The sequence below is a fragment of the Oncorhynchus mykiss genome, chromosome 24, assembly GCF_057628025.1.
Source record: "Oncorhynchus mykiss isolate SJ-2025 chromosome 24, ASM5762802v1, whole genome shotgun sequence".
Taxonomy (NCBI): Eukaryota; Metazoa; Chordata; class Actinopteri; order Salmoniformes; family Salmonidae; genus Oncorhynchus; species Oncorhynchus mykiss.
Window position 1 is genome coordinate 12,713,747 of NC_143045.1, and position 16,344 is coordinate 12,730,090.

The 16,344-nt window shown below is 42.4% G+C and overlaps 1 pseudogene across 1 annotated transcript in view; it reads right to left on the minus strand.

Annotated features, from left to right (window-relative positions):
• Positions 1 to 2,929: 2,929 nt before the first annotated feature.
• LOC110503324 (alpha-2-macroglobulin-like) overlaps positions 2,930 to 16,344 on the minus strand; it is a 40,554-nt pseudogene continuing 27,139 nt past the window's right edge. Inside the window, exons 14-26 of the transcript XR_016491249.1 lie at positions 14,896 to 15,072; positions 12,556 to 12,631; positions 12,180 to 12,336; positions 11,946 to 12,020; positions 11,386 to 11,548; positions 10,888 to 11,080; positions 10,418 to 10,628; positions 9,838 to 9,962; positions 4,284 to 4,374; positions 3,653 to 3,721; positions 3,381 to 3,492; positions 3,222 to 3,275; positions 2,930 to 3,040 (exon numbers count right to left, since the gene is read on the minus strand). The product of XR_016491249.1 is annotated as an alpha-2-macroglobulin-like (transcript). The remainder of the gene's footprint in view (positions 3,041 to 3,221; positions 3,276 to 3,380; positions 3,493 to 3,652; positions 3,722 to 4,283; positions 4,375 to 9,837; positions 9,963 to 10,417; positions 10,629 to 10,887; positions 11,081 to 11,385; positions 11,549 to 11,945; positions 12,021 to 12,179; positions 12,337 to 12,555; positions 12,632 to 14,895; positions 15,073 to 16,344) is intronic.

A 16,344-nucleotide genomic window follows, 5' to 3' on the forward strand; every position in this document is an offset into this window, starting at 1 on the left:
CCACATTCTGTCTGTTATCATTCTTACTCGCACCTACAGTCCATACCTTTTTCGCTTCACGGAGAGTTTAGTTGTAGCATGGTGTTGCCTTCCCTCTTCATAGAGGCGTGCGTAACAGTCATCCCCAAAGCCAACTCCTGCTTTGGCTGTCTTTCCTTCCAGTTCTCTGCTGCCAATGACTGGAACGAATTGCAAAAATCACTGAAGCCAGAGACATCTTGTCACGTTCGTTGAATGGAGGAGACCAAGGCACAGCGTGATATGAATACATGTTACTTTTAATAAAGACGGACACAAAACAAACTATACAAAATAACAAAACGAACGTGAAGCTATCATACAAAAGTTCAGACACAGGAAACTAGACAAAGACAATAACCCACGAATTACCCAAAGAATATGGCTGCCTAAATACGGTTCCCAATCAGAGACAACGATAAACAGCTGCCTCTGAGAACCAATCCAGGCAACCATAGACATACAAAACACCTAGATAGTAAACAACCCCATAAACATACAAAACCCAGAGAAAGTACAAAAACACATACATCACCCATGTCACACCCTGACCTAACCAAAATAATAAAGAAAACAAAGAATACTAAGGTCAGGTCGTGACACATCTCTCTCACTAACTTTAAGCATGAGCTGTCAGAGCAGCCTACCGATCATTTTACCGGTACAGCCCATCTGTAAATAGCCCACCCAACTACCTCATCCCCATATTGTTATTTTTTTGTTGCTCTTTGCAACCCAGTATCTCTACTTGCTCATCATCTTCTGCACATCTATCACTCCAGTGTTAATGTTAAATTGAATTGAAATTATTTCACCCGTATGGCCTATTTATTGCCTTACCTCCCTAATCTTACTACATTTGCACACACTGAATATAGATTTTTCTAGTGTGTTTTTCACTCTACGTTTGTTTATCCCATGTGTAACTCTGTTGTTTGTGTCACACTGCTTTGCTTTATCTTGGCCATGTTGCACTGGCCTACTTGGTTAAATAAAGGTGAATTAAAAAGTCTGTTTACTTTACTCACTCTTATCTCACATAGCCCTGAGCTATCCCACCCAGACCCAGCTACCTCACACTCTCACACTTTAATATTTAAACCCACACATACCAATACATACATACATATTTAACCTGAGTGTGTACTAGACACATAATCACACACACATTTGTTTAGAATATACATATACAGTACATCAATCAACACTCACATTTTTGAGTAAAGAAATATACTTTTCACCAAACACATTCGCCTGCTCCTCTATCTCCACCATATACATATATATCTATAACGTATATGTACGTACAGTTGAAGTCGGAAGTTTAAAAGTATTTGGCTAAGGCGTATGTAAATTCAGTTTTTCACAATTCCTGACATTTAAGCTTAGTAGAAATTCCCTGTCTTAGGTCAGTTAAGACCACTTTATTTTAAGAATGTGAAATGTCAGAATAATATTAGAGAGGATGATTTATTTCAGCTTTTATTTCTTTCATCACATTCCCACTGGGTCAGAAGTTTACATACACTGACAGTGACACATGGACAGACAGTCATTAGGCCAATAGCTGCAAACAGTTTCTATTGGACAAATTCAGGTATGTTTATCCCCTGTTTTGGTATGTTGATCCCAGTTTCGTTCCATTTGCTTTCGTTTAAAAAATGTTTTACAACAGAATCGGAGGAATGAATAAACCCCTGGTCACGTGTGAACACAGTTCACATTCATAGCAGCCATGTTATATTCCTTCTTGCATCTATGCGCTCTCCTCTCACCTTTTCCCTTAGTTTGTAGATTTCAATGCACAACAGATCAGCTGTATGTGACCAGGCGAAAAAAGCTTTCCAAGTCAAACCATGTCATAACCACTACACAGCCTACATCGTTGTCCCCATATTAGCTAAAGTAACGTCATAGTCAACATAGCTAATAGAACTAATGTGTTCGTAAACCCGCTACAATCATGCAGTAACTTTACAGTGTATAGTCAGTTATCAGTTCAGCAGTTACACCTGTGCGCCCAAGTGGCAATAAATTAGTAACACCAAAAGCTTACCTCGACTTGGAAGAGTTCCAGTGTTGTGTTGGATAGTCATAGCCAGCTAGCTACCATAGCATCCCTCTGAGGGTGTTTTGAGTAGGCTATACTAGCTAGCTGCATTTGCTTGCTAAGTAAGTGAAACCTACTTGCTTCTCCTTCATTTGATTAAGTTAATTTCTTCAAAACTTTTCAACTATTGTCTCGCTCTCTCTTTAAGTCTCTGATCCTTTGGTTGGGTCGACAACATGTCAGTTCCTGCTGCAACAGCTCTGATAGGTTGGAGGACGTCCTCTGGAAGTTGTCATAATTACGGTGTAAGTCTATGGAAGGGGGTGAGAACAATGAGCCTCCAAGGTTTAGTATTGAAGTCAGTGTACCCAGAGGAGGACGGAAGCAAGCTGTCCTGTTGAGGCTACTGTGGACATTCATTGCAGAACAGTGTGTTTTAATACCTTATTTGGTGACGTGAATATATTTCGTAACATTTTATCTAAACAGGATAACTTTTGTAATGTTTTACCATTTTTATTTGTATGAAATTCCCCTTCCTCCTCTGGATATTCTCCCCTGGTGTACGTGACCTTTAACATTTAGGTCGTAAATCATGGTCATAAACCGTTCGTGTGTAGATTCTGTTACTACTACAGTGGTTCTAAACTTTTGTGTTTACTGTATCACCAATCACATATTGCACTGCCCATGAGTCTTCCCAAGTACCCCCTGTGGATAGGCCAGGTACCCCCATGGGCACTAGTACCCCAGGATGAGACCCACTGTCTTACACAAAGCCTTTCACTATTCACCTTGTCTCCTGAGCCTGCACTTGCTTGCCATAGTGTCACAAAACTGTCTGGATAAAATGCTCAAGAATAGGGTTATAATGGAAAACTTTAATTCCAGTTACATATTTTACTTTTAATCTTGAAAGATATGTCAAGGTTTGCAGGTGTGACTTCTGTGAATGTCATGTTCTTCTTACATCTGCAGAGGAGTGAATATATACTGTACATGTAAGGAATGAATGCTTTAACAAACTGACCAACTTTTTGGTAGAAGGAATATCAACATAGTTAAACTAAATAATGTATAGAGTATGCATATGGATCAGTTATTTTAAATCTAATAATTCAACATCAATATTTTCACAATTAAAATAGATCACCAGTTTGTAACCCCTACTTGCAAGGGAAGACATATTCTGTTTCTGCCTGGTCACCTGAATGAAACCATAAGACAGATAAGTCTTAGTAAATGAATACAAGTAACCAAATGTTACTAAAAAGGAAAAATACATATTGGGGAAGGTTAGATTTAAACTTACTCGGCTGGTAGTAGTCGTAGATCTTGACCACCGCTGGCTTTAGATTTTGTACTGGGAGCTCCTGTATGATGTCTAGGGTGTGGTGGAAAAACAGTGGTGGGAACAGTGGTAACTGTTGGGAGAGAAAGAAAAAAAAAACATTTTTGCTACACATATTTAAACCCTCCAAGCAGAAGTGTAATTTTGATTTTGCTGACTTTGAAGGAGATTAATTCCATTATATTGAGAGTGTTATGTGTACTGTTTCAAACTGATGGATGATTTGTTCTCACCTCTCTCAAGTATATTAACACATGATCATCTTTAGTATCGACACGATCCACTAGAACTGAACCCGACAGCTGTGAAGACAAGTCATTCACTGATTATTTATATTGCATCGACAATGTTGTAACATTAATAGGTTACAGAGTTAATGTTTACAGTTAATTAATTGAGCTGTATATAAATATATGTATCTTTTACAGTTATTTACATACTGTATGTACAAGAGTAATTGTATTATTGTATCATTATTCTTATGATGAGATTGAGCGAACTACAGTATGTACATATTTCTGTTGTATTGACTGCAAGTACCAGAATGCCTTGCGACAGGATGAAAGAAACAAGAACGCGCCAGTTATGTACAAGTGACAAGTGATTATCCTGGCTTTCGCCAGCAACTTTCTTTTATTGTTTAGTAGAATCTAAAGTGGTAAAATGTCATGTGAACCAGTATTATTACTAAAATAAGCTTTCATCTTACAACCGACGTCTAGAGTCATTACTTTGAAGATAGTTATTCCATAGACCAAAAAATATATATTTCAGTAAGGTTCACAGATGAGAGGAAAGAGCTACATAGAAAAAGGTCACAGGTAACACCATAAATGTATGTTATCAACAACAACAAAAACTCACTCTCCCCAAAGACTCTGTGTCTGGAGCAAACCCAGACAGCATTTTCAAATCCACTATAATCATATTGGTGGTCAGCTCCTTTCCAACATATCTGTGAAAGAAAAGAGATGCCTGTGATTAGAGGTCGACCGATTAATCGTATTGAACGATTAATTAGAGCCGATTTCAAGTTTTCATAACAATCGGTAATCTTAATTTTTTGGACACCGATTATGGCCGCAAGGATTATGGCAGCAAGGAGCCATGGGAAATTGCTAGCTAGCATTAAACTTATCTCATAAAAAACAATCAATCTTAACATAATCACTAGTTAACTACACATGGTTGATGATATTACTAGTTTAACTAGCTTGTCCTGCGTTGCATATAAGGGCGCATTCATTAGGGCGCCGACAGAGATGGCCGCCTCGCTTCGCGTTCCTAGGAAACTATGCAGTTTTTTGTTTTTTTTACGTGTTATTTCTTACATTAGTACCCCAGGTCTTCTTAGGTTTTATTACATACAGTCGAGAAGAACTACTGAATATAAGAGCAGCGTCAACTCACCATCAGTACGACCAAGAATATGACTTTCGCGAAGCGGATCCTGTGTTCTGCCTTTCACCCAGGACAACGGAATGGATCCCAGTCGGCGACCCAAAAAAACGACTTCGTAAAAGAGGGAAACGTAGCGGTCTTCTGGTCAGACTCCGGAGACGGGCTCATCGTGCACCACTCCCCAGTATACTTCTCGCCAATGTCCAGACTCTTGACAACAAAGTTGATGAAATCCGAGCAAGGGTGAAATCCGAGCAAGTCCACGCATCGCGCCGACAGAAACAAACATCTTTCTGGTAAGAAGAGGGGCGGGGGCGTATGCCTTATGGCTAACGAGACGTGGTGTGGTCACAAAAGCATACAGGAACTCAAGTCCTTCTGTTCACCTGATTTAGAATTCCTCACAATCAAATGTTGACCGCATTATCTACCAAGGGAATTCTCTTCGATTATAATCACAGCCGTATATATTCCCCCCCAAGCAGACACATCAATGGCTCTGAACAAACTTTATTTGACTCTTTGCAAACTGGAATCCATACATCCTGAGGCTGCATTCATTGTAGCTGGGGATTTTAACAAGGCTAATCTGAAAACAAGACTCCCTAAATTGTATCAGCATATCGATTGCGCAACCAGGGCTGGCAAAACCTTGGATCACTGCTATTCTAACTTCCGCGACGCATATAAGGCCCTGCCCCGCCCTCCTTTCGGAAAAGCTGACCACGACTCCATTTTGTTGTTCCCTGCCTACAGACAGAAACTAAAACAAGAAGCTCCCACGCTGAGGTCTGTTCAACGCTGGTCCGACCAATCTGATTCCACACTCCAAGACTGCTTCCATCACATGGACTGGGATATGTTTCGTATTGCGTCAGACAACAACATTGACGAATACGCTGATTCGGTGTGCGAGTTCATTAGAACGTGCGTTGAATATGTCGTTCCCATAGCAACGATTAAAACATTCCCAAACCAGAAACCGTGGATTGATGGCAGCATTCGCGTGAAACTGAATGCGCGAACAACTGCTTTTAATCAGGGCAAGGTGACCGGAAATATGACCGAATACAAACAGTGTAGCTATTCCCTCCGCAAGGCAATCAAACAAGCTAAGCGTCAGTATAGAGACAAAGTAGAATCTCTATTCAACGGCTCAGACACAAGAGGTATGTGGCAGGGTGTCACGTTCTGACCTTGATTTCCGTTGTTTTGTATTTATTTAGTATGGTCAGGGCGTGAGTTGGGTGGGCAGTCTGTTTGTTTTTCTATGTTTTGGGGCTTTTCTATGTTTCGGCCTAGTATGGTTCTCAATCAGAGGCAGGTGTCATTGGTTGTCTCTGATTGAGAATCATACTTAGGTAGCCTGGGTTTCACTGTGTGTTTGTGGGTGATTGTTCCTGTCCCTGTGTTTGTTGTCACAGGATAGGCTGTATAGGTTTTTCACGTTCCGTTTGTTGTTTTGTAGAGTTAAGTTATTTCATGTATCGTTCATTTTCCATTAAAGAAACATGAGTAACCACCATGCTGCTTTTTGGTCCGCTTCTCCTTCTACAGACGAACGTCGTTACACAGGGTCTACAGTCAATCACTGATTACAAAAAGAAAACCAGCCCCGTCACGGACCCGGATGTCTTGCTCCCAGGCAGACTAAATAACTTTTTTGCCCGCTTTGAGGACAATACAGTGCCACTGACACGGCCTGCAACCAAAACATGCGGCCTCTCCTTCACTGCAGCCGAGGTGAGTAAAACATTTAAACGTGTTAACCCTCGCAAGGCTGCAAGCCCAGACGGCATCCCCAGCCGCGCCCTCAGAGCATGTGCAGACCAGCTGGCTGGTGTGTTTACGGACATATTCAATCAATCCCTATCCCAGTCTGCTGTTCCCACATGCTTCAAGAGGGCCACCATTGTTCCTGTTCCCAAGAAATCTACGGTAACTGAGCTAAACGACTACCGCCCCGTAGCACTCACTTCCGTCATCATGAAGTGCTTTGAGAGACTAGTCAAGGACCATATCACCTCCACCCTACCTGACACCCTAGACCCACTCCAAATTGCTTACCGCCCAAATAGGTCCACAGACGATGCAATCTCAACCACACTGCACACTGCCCTAACCCACCTGGACAAGAGGAATACCTATGTCAGAATGCTGTTCATCGACTACAGCTCAGCATTTAACACCATAGTACCCTCCAAGCTCGTCATCAAGCTTGAGACCCTGGGTCTCGACCCCGCCCTGTGCAACTGGGTACTGGACTTCCTGACGGGCCGCCCCCAGGTGGTGAAGGTAGGTAATAACATCTCCACCCCGCTGATCCTCAACACTGGGGCCCCACAAGGGTGCGTTCTGAGCCCTCTCCTGTACTCCCTGTTCACCCACGACTGCGTGGCCACGCACGCCTCCAACTCAATCATCAAGTTTGCGGACGACACAACAGTGGTAGGCTTGATTACCAACAACGACGAGACGGCCTACAGGGAGGAGGTGAGGGCCCTCGGAGTGTGGTGTCAGGAAAATAACCTCACACTCAACGTCAACAAAACTAAGGAGATGATTGTGGACTTCAGGAAACAGCAGAGGGAACACCCCCCTATCCACATCGATGGAACAGTAGTGGAGAGGGTAGCAAGTTTTAAGTTCCTCGGCATACACATCACAGACAAACTGAATTGGTCCACCCACACAGACAGCATCGTGAAGAAGGCGCGGCAGCGCCTCTTCAACCTCAGGAGGCTGAAGAAATTTGGCTTGCCACCAAAAGCACTCACAAACTTCTACAGATGCACAATCGAGAGCATCCTGGCGGGCTGTATCACCGCCTGGTACGGCAACTGCTCCGCCCACAACCGTAAGGCTCTCCAGAGGGTAGTGAGGTCTGCACAACGCATCACCGGGGCAAATTACCTGCCCTCCAGGACACCTACACCCCCCGATGTTACAGGAAGGCCATAAAGGAGGACAACAACCACCCGAGGACAACAAGGAAGGACAAGGACAACAACCACCCGAGCCACTGCCTGTTCACCCCGCTATCATCCAGAAGGCGAGGTCAGTACAGGTGCATCAAAGCTGTGACCGAGAGACTGAAAAACAGCTTCTATCTCAAGGCCATCAGACTGTTAAACAGCCACCACTAACATTGAGTGGCTGCTGCCAACACACTGACTCAACTCCAACAACTTTAATAATGGGAATTGATGGGAAATGATGTAAAATATATCACTAGCCACTTTAAACAATGCTACCTAATATAATGTTTACATACCCTACATTATTCATCTCATATGTATACGTATATACTGTACTCTATATCATCTACTGCATCTTTATGTAATACATGTATCACTAGCCACTTTAACTATGCCACTTTGTTTACATACTCATCTCATATGTATATACTGTACTCGATGCCATCTACTGTATCTTGCCTATGCCGCTCTGTACCATCACTCATTCATATATCTTTATGTACATATTCTTTATCCCCTTACACTTGTGTGTATAAGACAGTAGTTTTGGAATTGTTAGTTAGATTACTTGTTGGTTATTACTGCATTTTCGGAACTAGAAGCACAAGCATTTCGCTACACTCGCATTAACATCTGCTAACCATGTGTATGTGACAAATAAGATTTGATTTGATTTGATTTATAACCAATGCGGTGCCTGAAATTGTGTCACTTCTCTTGCGTTCAGTGTAAGCGGAGTCAGGGTATATGCAGCAGTTTGGGCCACCTGGCTCAGATATTCGTAATGCTTGAAGCACAGCGCTGTTAATGACTTCAAGCCTATCAAGTCCTGAGATTAGGCTGGCAATACTATAGTGCCTATAAGAACATCCAATAGTCAAAGGTCTATGAAATACAAATGGTATAGAGCGAAATAGTCCTATAATAACTACAACCTAAAACTGAGAATATTGAAGACTCATGTTAAAAGGAACCACCAGCTTTCATATGTTCTCATGTTCTGAGCAAGGAACTTAAACGTTAGCTTTTTTACATGGCACATATTGCACTTTTACTTTCTTCTCCAACACTGTGATTTTGCATTATTTAAACCAAATTGAACATGTTCCATTATTTATTTGAGACTAAATTGATTTCATTTATGTATTATATTAAGTTAAAATAAAAGCATTCATTGTTCATTCAGTATTGTTGTAATTGTCATTATTACAAATATATATATAATAATCGTCCGATTAATCGGTATTGGCTTTTTTGGTCCTCCAATAATCGGTATCGGTGTTGAAAAATCATAATCGGTCGACCTCTACCTGGGATAGCAAAGTTTGATTTTGATAATTAAACTAGTTTGATTATTTAAGCCATAAAAAGGCCAGGTTCTTACTGTTCCTGATCCAAGCCTAGGTAGAAACCAGTGGAGGCTGCTGAGGGGATGTCACTCCCTGACCATAGAGAGCTGCTTATTGGTTGGGGCGTGACAGTGACTAGGGTAGGTTATCTAGGTGAATAATGATCTGTTGGCCTGGTATGGTTCCCAATCAGAGGCAGCTGTTTATCGTTGTCTCTGATTGGGGATCATATTTAGGCAGCCATTTCCCCTTTGTGCTTTGTGAGATCTTGACTATGGACAGTAGCTTGTTAGCACTATTATTAGCGTCACGTTTTGTTTAAGTTTTATTTTGCTGTGAGTTTCACTTAGTAATAAAAAGATGTGGAACCCAGATCACGCTGCGCTTTGGTCCACTTATTATAACGATCGTGACAGGGGAGGACGGCTCATAGTAATGGCTGGAATAGAATGGCATCAAACTATTTCATACAATTCCAATATTCCACTCCAGCCATTACCATGAGCCTGTCCTCCCCAATTAAGCTGCCACCAACCTCCTGTGGTAGAAACTAGAAGTGAAATAACCAATAGGAAACCAAGTGATTTGGGTCAAGTCCATTCTGTTAGACATGTTCCATAATAACACTTTGTAGTGTCATAAATAAACGTATGGAAAGAATGCTTCTGTAAATGTGTCATTCATTCTTACTGAGACTCAAGGTTCAGCGTTACTCTGGGTCTCAACGAGTTGCTGTTGCAGTCCACCTCTGTCTTCACCTGGATGCTGAGCGTTGTGCTGTCAGTAGGAGTAGGGATGTTGTAGTGGAGCGCCATCTGGGAGAGAAAACATTTAAAAAGTCAGGAGAGGCTTCTTCAATCCACAGTCTGGGCTCTGGAAAAATGTTTAATTAAATTCTTGAATTATATAACCATTGAGTCTTGATGAATATAACAATGATTCACGAGGAGTTACTTTTCCCCAGCCCCATCCCTCAGCTCACAGGAGGTTGAAGGCAGCTTAATTGGGGAGGACAGGCTTGTGGTAATGGCTGGAGCAGAATAAGTAGAATGGTAGCAAATACATCAAACACGTGGTTTGCTCTGTTCCATCCATTATTATGAGCCGTCCTCCCCTCAGCAGCATCCACTGCCTCAGCTGTATACCAAATCAAGTGGCACATGGTTGCTGTTTTGCTGAAGAAAAACATTCCCAGACTGTAGCTTTAGTGATGGATTCAACCGTATTTTGGCACCAGAAGGATTGGGAGGAGAGATGTGTAATCACTGACCTGCACTGAGGCACAAGCACTGCCCTTCACTTCCACCGTGTACTTACCTTCTGTGTCCTGCAGCGCACTCTCCTGGAAGCTTGTTGTTTTTGTTAACTTCAAAGAGGTGCTGTCCCCCGCTGGGAGACTGTACTGTCACTGTGCTGGTGCCCTCTCTACTGAACACCCTGGTGGAGTAGAGAGCCAGGGCCTGGAGGGCCACCACTGTGTCCTAAACACCAACAGATCACAGACAAATCTGTTCAAAATGAATGAAACAATCCCATTTTACAGAAAGAGTAGATTTTACATTGGTCAGTTCCTAGAGTGACATTCCCATTTCATCCATTATGATTTCTTGGCTCCACTTCAGTGGAAGTTAGCCTCACCAGGCTTGACATGTCAAGAAGCACCCACATGCCTGTGATCTGGTAAAAGTCAAGGTAATAATGCCTCACTACTAGTGCACAGCACCGCGTTTTGAAGTATACCTGTGTGGAGAAGAAGCCTCCGTAGGCGTTCTGCTGCCTCACCAGCCACCTGACGATGCGGGAAGCATAGCCCAGGTCAGTGGTAGACAGAGGGGAGGCACTGAGGGCACTGAGGGAAGCCAGTAGGAGCTGATCTCCACTGCCAGGGAGGCTGAGGTCTCTGAGGAGGTCTGAGTCCAGTGCAGGACACCCCCTGAGGGATGAGGAGCACACGTACACACACACACATATTCACACACACACACACAGAAAATAGGGACTTGCTTATTCATCACTATACAGGATTCAAAGTTCTTCACTGACCTCCACAATGAATTTTATGACAAAAACTGACTTTTATTACAGACACCTGAGTTCAAATTCTATAAAATATTTGGGTGTTTGATTCTATTTGGAGTGCGAGACGGGCGGAGGGTTTGCACTTTTGGGATTACTCCATTGAGTAACTCAATTAAGTCAAGACAGCACAAACATATCTTGGACCAGGCTATGTCTCACCCTCTAGTAATGCGACCGTGTTCAGGTGCTGCAGAAGCTGGGCCCGGGTCTCCATGTCCCCTGCCAGGGTAAAGGTGTAGGCCAGCAGAGCAGTAGTGTAGGTGTTGGACAAATCACTGGTGGAGTTCTTCAGGCAAGACAAACTGCCGTACAAAACAGGATCCTGGAGCACAAAATAACAGAGCAGCACATTAAGGTCCCAGATCTGTTTGGACTGGCAAGCCAATACAAACAGATCTGGGACTAGGCTACAGACATTCATGCTGAAGCCCATCTAGTTTTTTAGTTTACTGTAGTAACTAAGCCTACTCAGTTTTAACAGCGCAATATCATTTAGATCTGCTTATGGTAACACATATTCTTATACTTATTGCATAGGCTACTTTGAGAGAAACAAATGATTTAACTGAATTTTAAATACACAATACACAACTCGTTGCATTGTAGATGACAGTTGATGTAAGAGGTACACAACAGACTTCATACAGGAGGCAAAATCAGTTTCCTGTAATGGACGTTGTTGTCTTGAGAAACAATGGTTATCTGGAGATGCTACTTACCGACACTGACATGTTGAGCTCCAGCATTGAAGCAGTGATGTAGGCCGTCAGTGTGACTTCATCCGTCACCCCACCCTATAAAACAATGTCAAAATACTACAATGTGTATTAAACTACAATTATGTTGAAAGCATAATTTACAACTTCATGGCTGGTCTGATGAGACACACAACTACATCTTCTTCCATCTTCCTTCAGTTTATTATCAATTATACATTTGATATCAATAAGTACCTTAATTCTGTTATTAAAGAGTTTCCCCAATCTGACAAAACACCCATGTTTGCCTTGCTGACTTTCCAACCAACTCGTGGAATCTGTCATTTGCGCCGGGTCAATATAAATGAAAGACTGTGCTTTGCCAAAGGATCTCAAGACAAAAGCAGTCAGCCTGAGGAAAGAAAGAACTAGATTTGAATGTCCCGTCATAATACCCACATAAGGTTGTCATAAACATGACTTAGAGCTTGACATTACATGCAATGACAGCTTATTTGAACTGATGTCACATCCATGGTCTGTCAGAGACAATGCCATTTGATTGGTCAATACTTAATTGAAACAAACAGTTATAATGTGTTTACCAGTAGTTGAAAAACACTATACTCACCAAGTATTCCCCGAGCCTTGTCCAAATGTGCTGTATGCACCATCAAAATGCTTGTAGTTCAGCTGCCTTTGGTAACCTGTCGGTGTGTTTTTAGAGTGAACAATAAAGTGACCAAATGTTTTTTATAGTCACTGAGTGTCTGCCCCAAATGGCACCCTATTCCCTGTATAGTACACTACTTTGGCCAGGAAAAATCTGTTTACTATGTAGGCACTAGGGTGCCATTTGGGATGATTTTAGTGGGAAAACAAGTTCCTACGTGTGTTGGGTCAGTCATGCTCAGACACGAGACGTATGTGGCAGGGTCTACAGGAAATCACGGACTACAAAAAGAAAACCAGCCACGTCACGAACACTGACATCACGCTTCCAAACAAACTAAACACCTTCTTTGCCCGCTTTGACGATAATACAGTGCCACCATCGCGGCCCGCTACCAAGAACGGCACCCCCCCCCCCTCTCCTTCTCCGTGGGTGACGTGAGTAAAACATTTATACGTGTTAACCCTCGCAGGGCTGCTGGCCCAGACGGCATCCCTAGCCGTGTCCTCAGAGCATGCGCAGACCAGCTGGCTGGTGTGTTTACGGACATATTCAATCGCTCCCTATCCCAGTCTGCTGTCCTCACATGCTTCAAGATGACCACCACTGTTCCTGTACCCAAGTAGGAAAAGATAACTGAATTAAATGACTACCGCCCACTCACTGGGCAGTAGTGCTTTGACAGACTAGTCAAGGATCATATCACCTCCACCTTACCGGCCACCCTAGACCCACTTCAGTTTACATTCCTCCCTAACAGGTCCACAGACGATGCAATCGCCATCACACTGCACACTGCCTTATCCCATCTGGACAAGGGATACCTAAGTAAGAATGCAGTTCATTGACAACAGCTCAGCATTCAACACCATGGTACCCTCCAAGTTCATCATCAAGCTGTAGGCCCTGGGCCTCAACCCCGCCCTGTGCAATTGGCTCCTGGACTTTGACAGGCCAACCCCATGTGGTGAAGGTAGGAAACAATATCTCTACCTCGCTGACCCTCAACACTGGGGCCCCACAAGGGTGCGTGAACAGCCCCACACCTGTACTCCCTGTTCTACCACACGCCTCCAATGCGCGCCTCCAACTCAATCATCAAGTTTGCAGACGACACAACAGTAGTGGGCTTGATTACCAACGACGACGAGACAGCCTACAGGGAGGAGGTGAGGACACTTGGAGTGTGGTGTCAGGAAAACAACCTCTCACTCAATGTCAACAAAACAAAGGAGATGATCGTGGACTTCAGGAAACAGTAAAGGGAACACGCCCCTATCCACATCGAAGGGACAGCAGTGGAGAAGGTGGAAAGTTTTAAGTTCCTCAGCGTACATATCGACAAACTGAAATGGTCCACCCACACGTGTTAGTGTGGTGAAGAAGGTGCAACAGTGCCTCTTCAAACTCAGGAGGCTGAAGAAATGTGGCTTTTCACCCAAAACCCTGACTAACTTTTACAGATCCACAATCGAGAGCATCCTGTCGGGCTGTATCACAGCCTGGTACTGCAAATGCTCCTCCCTCAACCGCAAGGCTCTCTAGAGGGTAGTGAGGTCTGCACAACGCATCACCGGGGGCAAATTACCTGCCCTCCATGACACCTATAGCACCCGGTGTCACAGGAAGGCCAAAAAGATCCTCAAAGACATCAACCACCCGATCCACTGCCTGTTCACACCGCTACCATCCAGAAGGCGAGGTCAGTAGAGGTGCATCAAAGCTGGGACCGAGAGACTGAACAGCTTCTATCTCAAGGCCATCAGACTGCTAAACAGCAATCCCTAACTCAAAGAGGCTGCTGCCTACATAGAGACCCAATCACTGGCCACTTTAACAAATGGATCAATAGTCACTTTAAACAATGCCACTTTAAATAATGACACTTGAATAATGTTTACATATCTTACATCACTCATCTCATATGCATATACTGTATTTTATACCAACTATTAGACATATTCTAATTCACCACTTTTAGATTTGTGTTTATTAGGTAGTTGTTGGGGAATTGTTAGATCACTTGTTAGATATTACTGCACTGTCGGAACTAGAAGCACAACCATTTCACTACACTTGCATTAACATCTGCTAACCATGTGTATGTGACCAATAAAATTAGATTTTGATTAACAGCAGGGTCGTAGTCATTAGAACATACCGTGGTGAAACATTTTAAAATGTTCTTCAATGGAAAATGAAAAAAAAGGGCTCATTCTGGACAGATCCAGATGTTTGACAGTTTTCTTCCAGTTGATGCCCAATGAATACTGTCCACATTTTGAGGGACTCTCTTACCACTAGTGAGGAACTGGATGGCCTTGTCTCGGATGGCTGGAGTGAGCTGCTCTGTGTTCCTCAGGTACTCGAGTATGTAGATATTGGGGGCGAGGAGGGCCATATTCTGCTCTCCACACCCATACGGCATCTGCAGCAGTCCATCCAGGTTCTTGAGGGCCCGACCCAGGATGTCCCCTACAGAGAAACATGGGACTTCTGTAAGACTGACCTCTTTAGCAAACAGCAGCATTATCGCTGGAGAAGGGTTGCTTTTCCCACCACTATGCCTCTACCAGGTAGCCTAGAGATTAGAGTGTTGGACCAGTTACCGAAAGGTTGCTACCCATTGGGCACAAACTGGTTGAAAAAACATTGGTTCAACTTAATTTGTCAATGTATTGTGATGTGGAATCTACTTGGGAAACTGTTAATATATCATCATCATCATGGTAACCAATTTTCAACATAATCAAACCTTGTATAAAATATGTTGAATTTCTATATTTGAAACCATGTCAGATCTTCCAACGTTATATCCACTATCAGAAAAAAATTCTAAGACTGGCTGCATATCCTAGTGGAGAGTTAATCTATCTACAGATATCCATTTGGTCTCCCATCCAGGGTTGTAATCAAGTGCAGTTCTGCTTAGCTTTTATATTTGTCATTGGCTACCAATGTCCTATTGTCAGAATGCTTATTGAGAAATCTCTTATTAACTAAATAGATTCACTGCTGATATCGTAGTCATATCAAAGTGTAGGTTTAACAGAGCAAATCAAATGTAACCATACTCCATGTCATTAAAGATACTATTTAAGCCCTTATAGCATTTATGAAGTCCTCAACAGATTTAGTTTTAAATTCAATTCAGGGTTCAACTAAAAATAGACAATACATATAAACCTATGGTTTCAAATGTAATCTTTAAGTGAATAATTAATTATTAATGTTGTATTCACGTCTCCATCTCAACCAAAAAGTCAATGTTGTCTACAAATGAATAATTAATACTTTGGATTCACGTCTCTATCGCAACCAAAAATATAAATTAAAGAATAGGACTAAATCAAATTAAACTTTAAATTCACTTTAAATAACGTTTGATTTGATTTAGTCCTATTCTTTAACTTTGAAATGGAGACGTGAATCCAACATATCAATTATTAATTTGTAAGCAAACTGGAATTATGGCCAGAATAAATCAGTGGCACAAAAGATACATATCTTTTAAATGTTGATATTTGGGTGCGTTGTCAACCTTTTGTAATAAAGTAATACTAATGTAACAAAACATACAGTATTGGTGTGGTTTAGGAACCAGGATCTCTTTCAATTGTATTACAAAGTAGGAGAGAGTGGAGTAAGTTGAGCCTTTTTTTACATTCAGCATTACTCCGTCAAGGCAAATATCGTATTCTTTCTAACAAAGATGTACATATATTTCACGATGTTGTGTATCCCTGG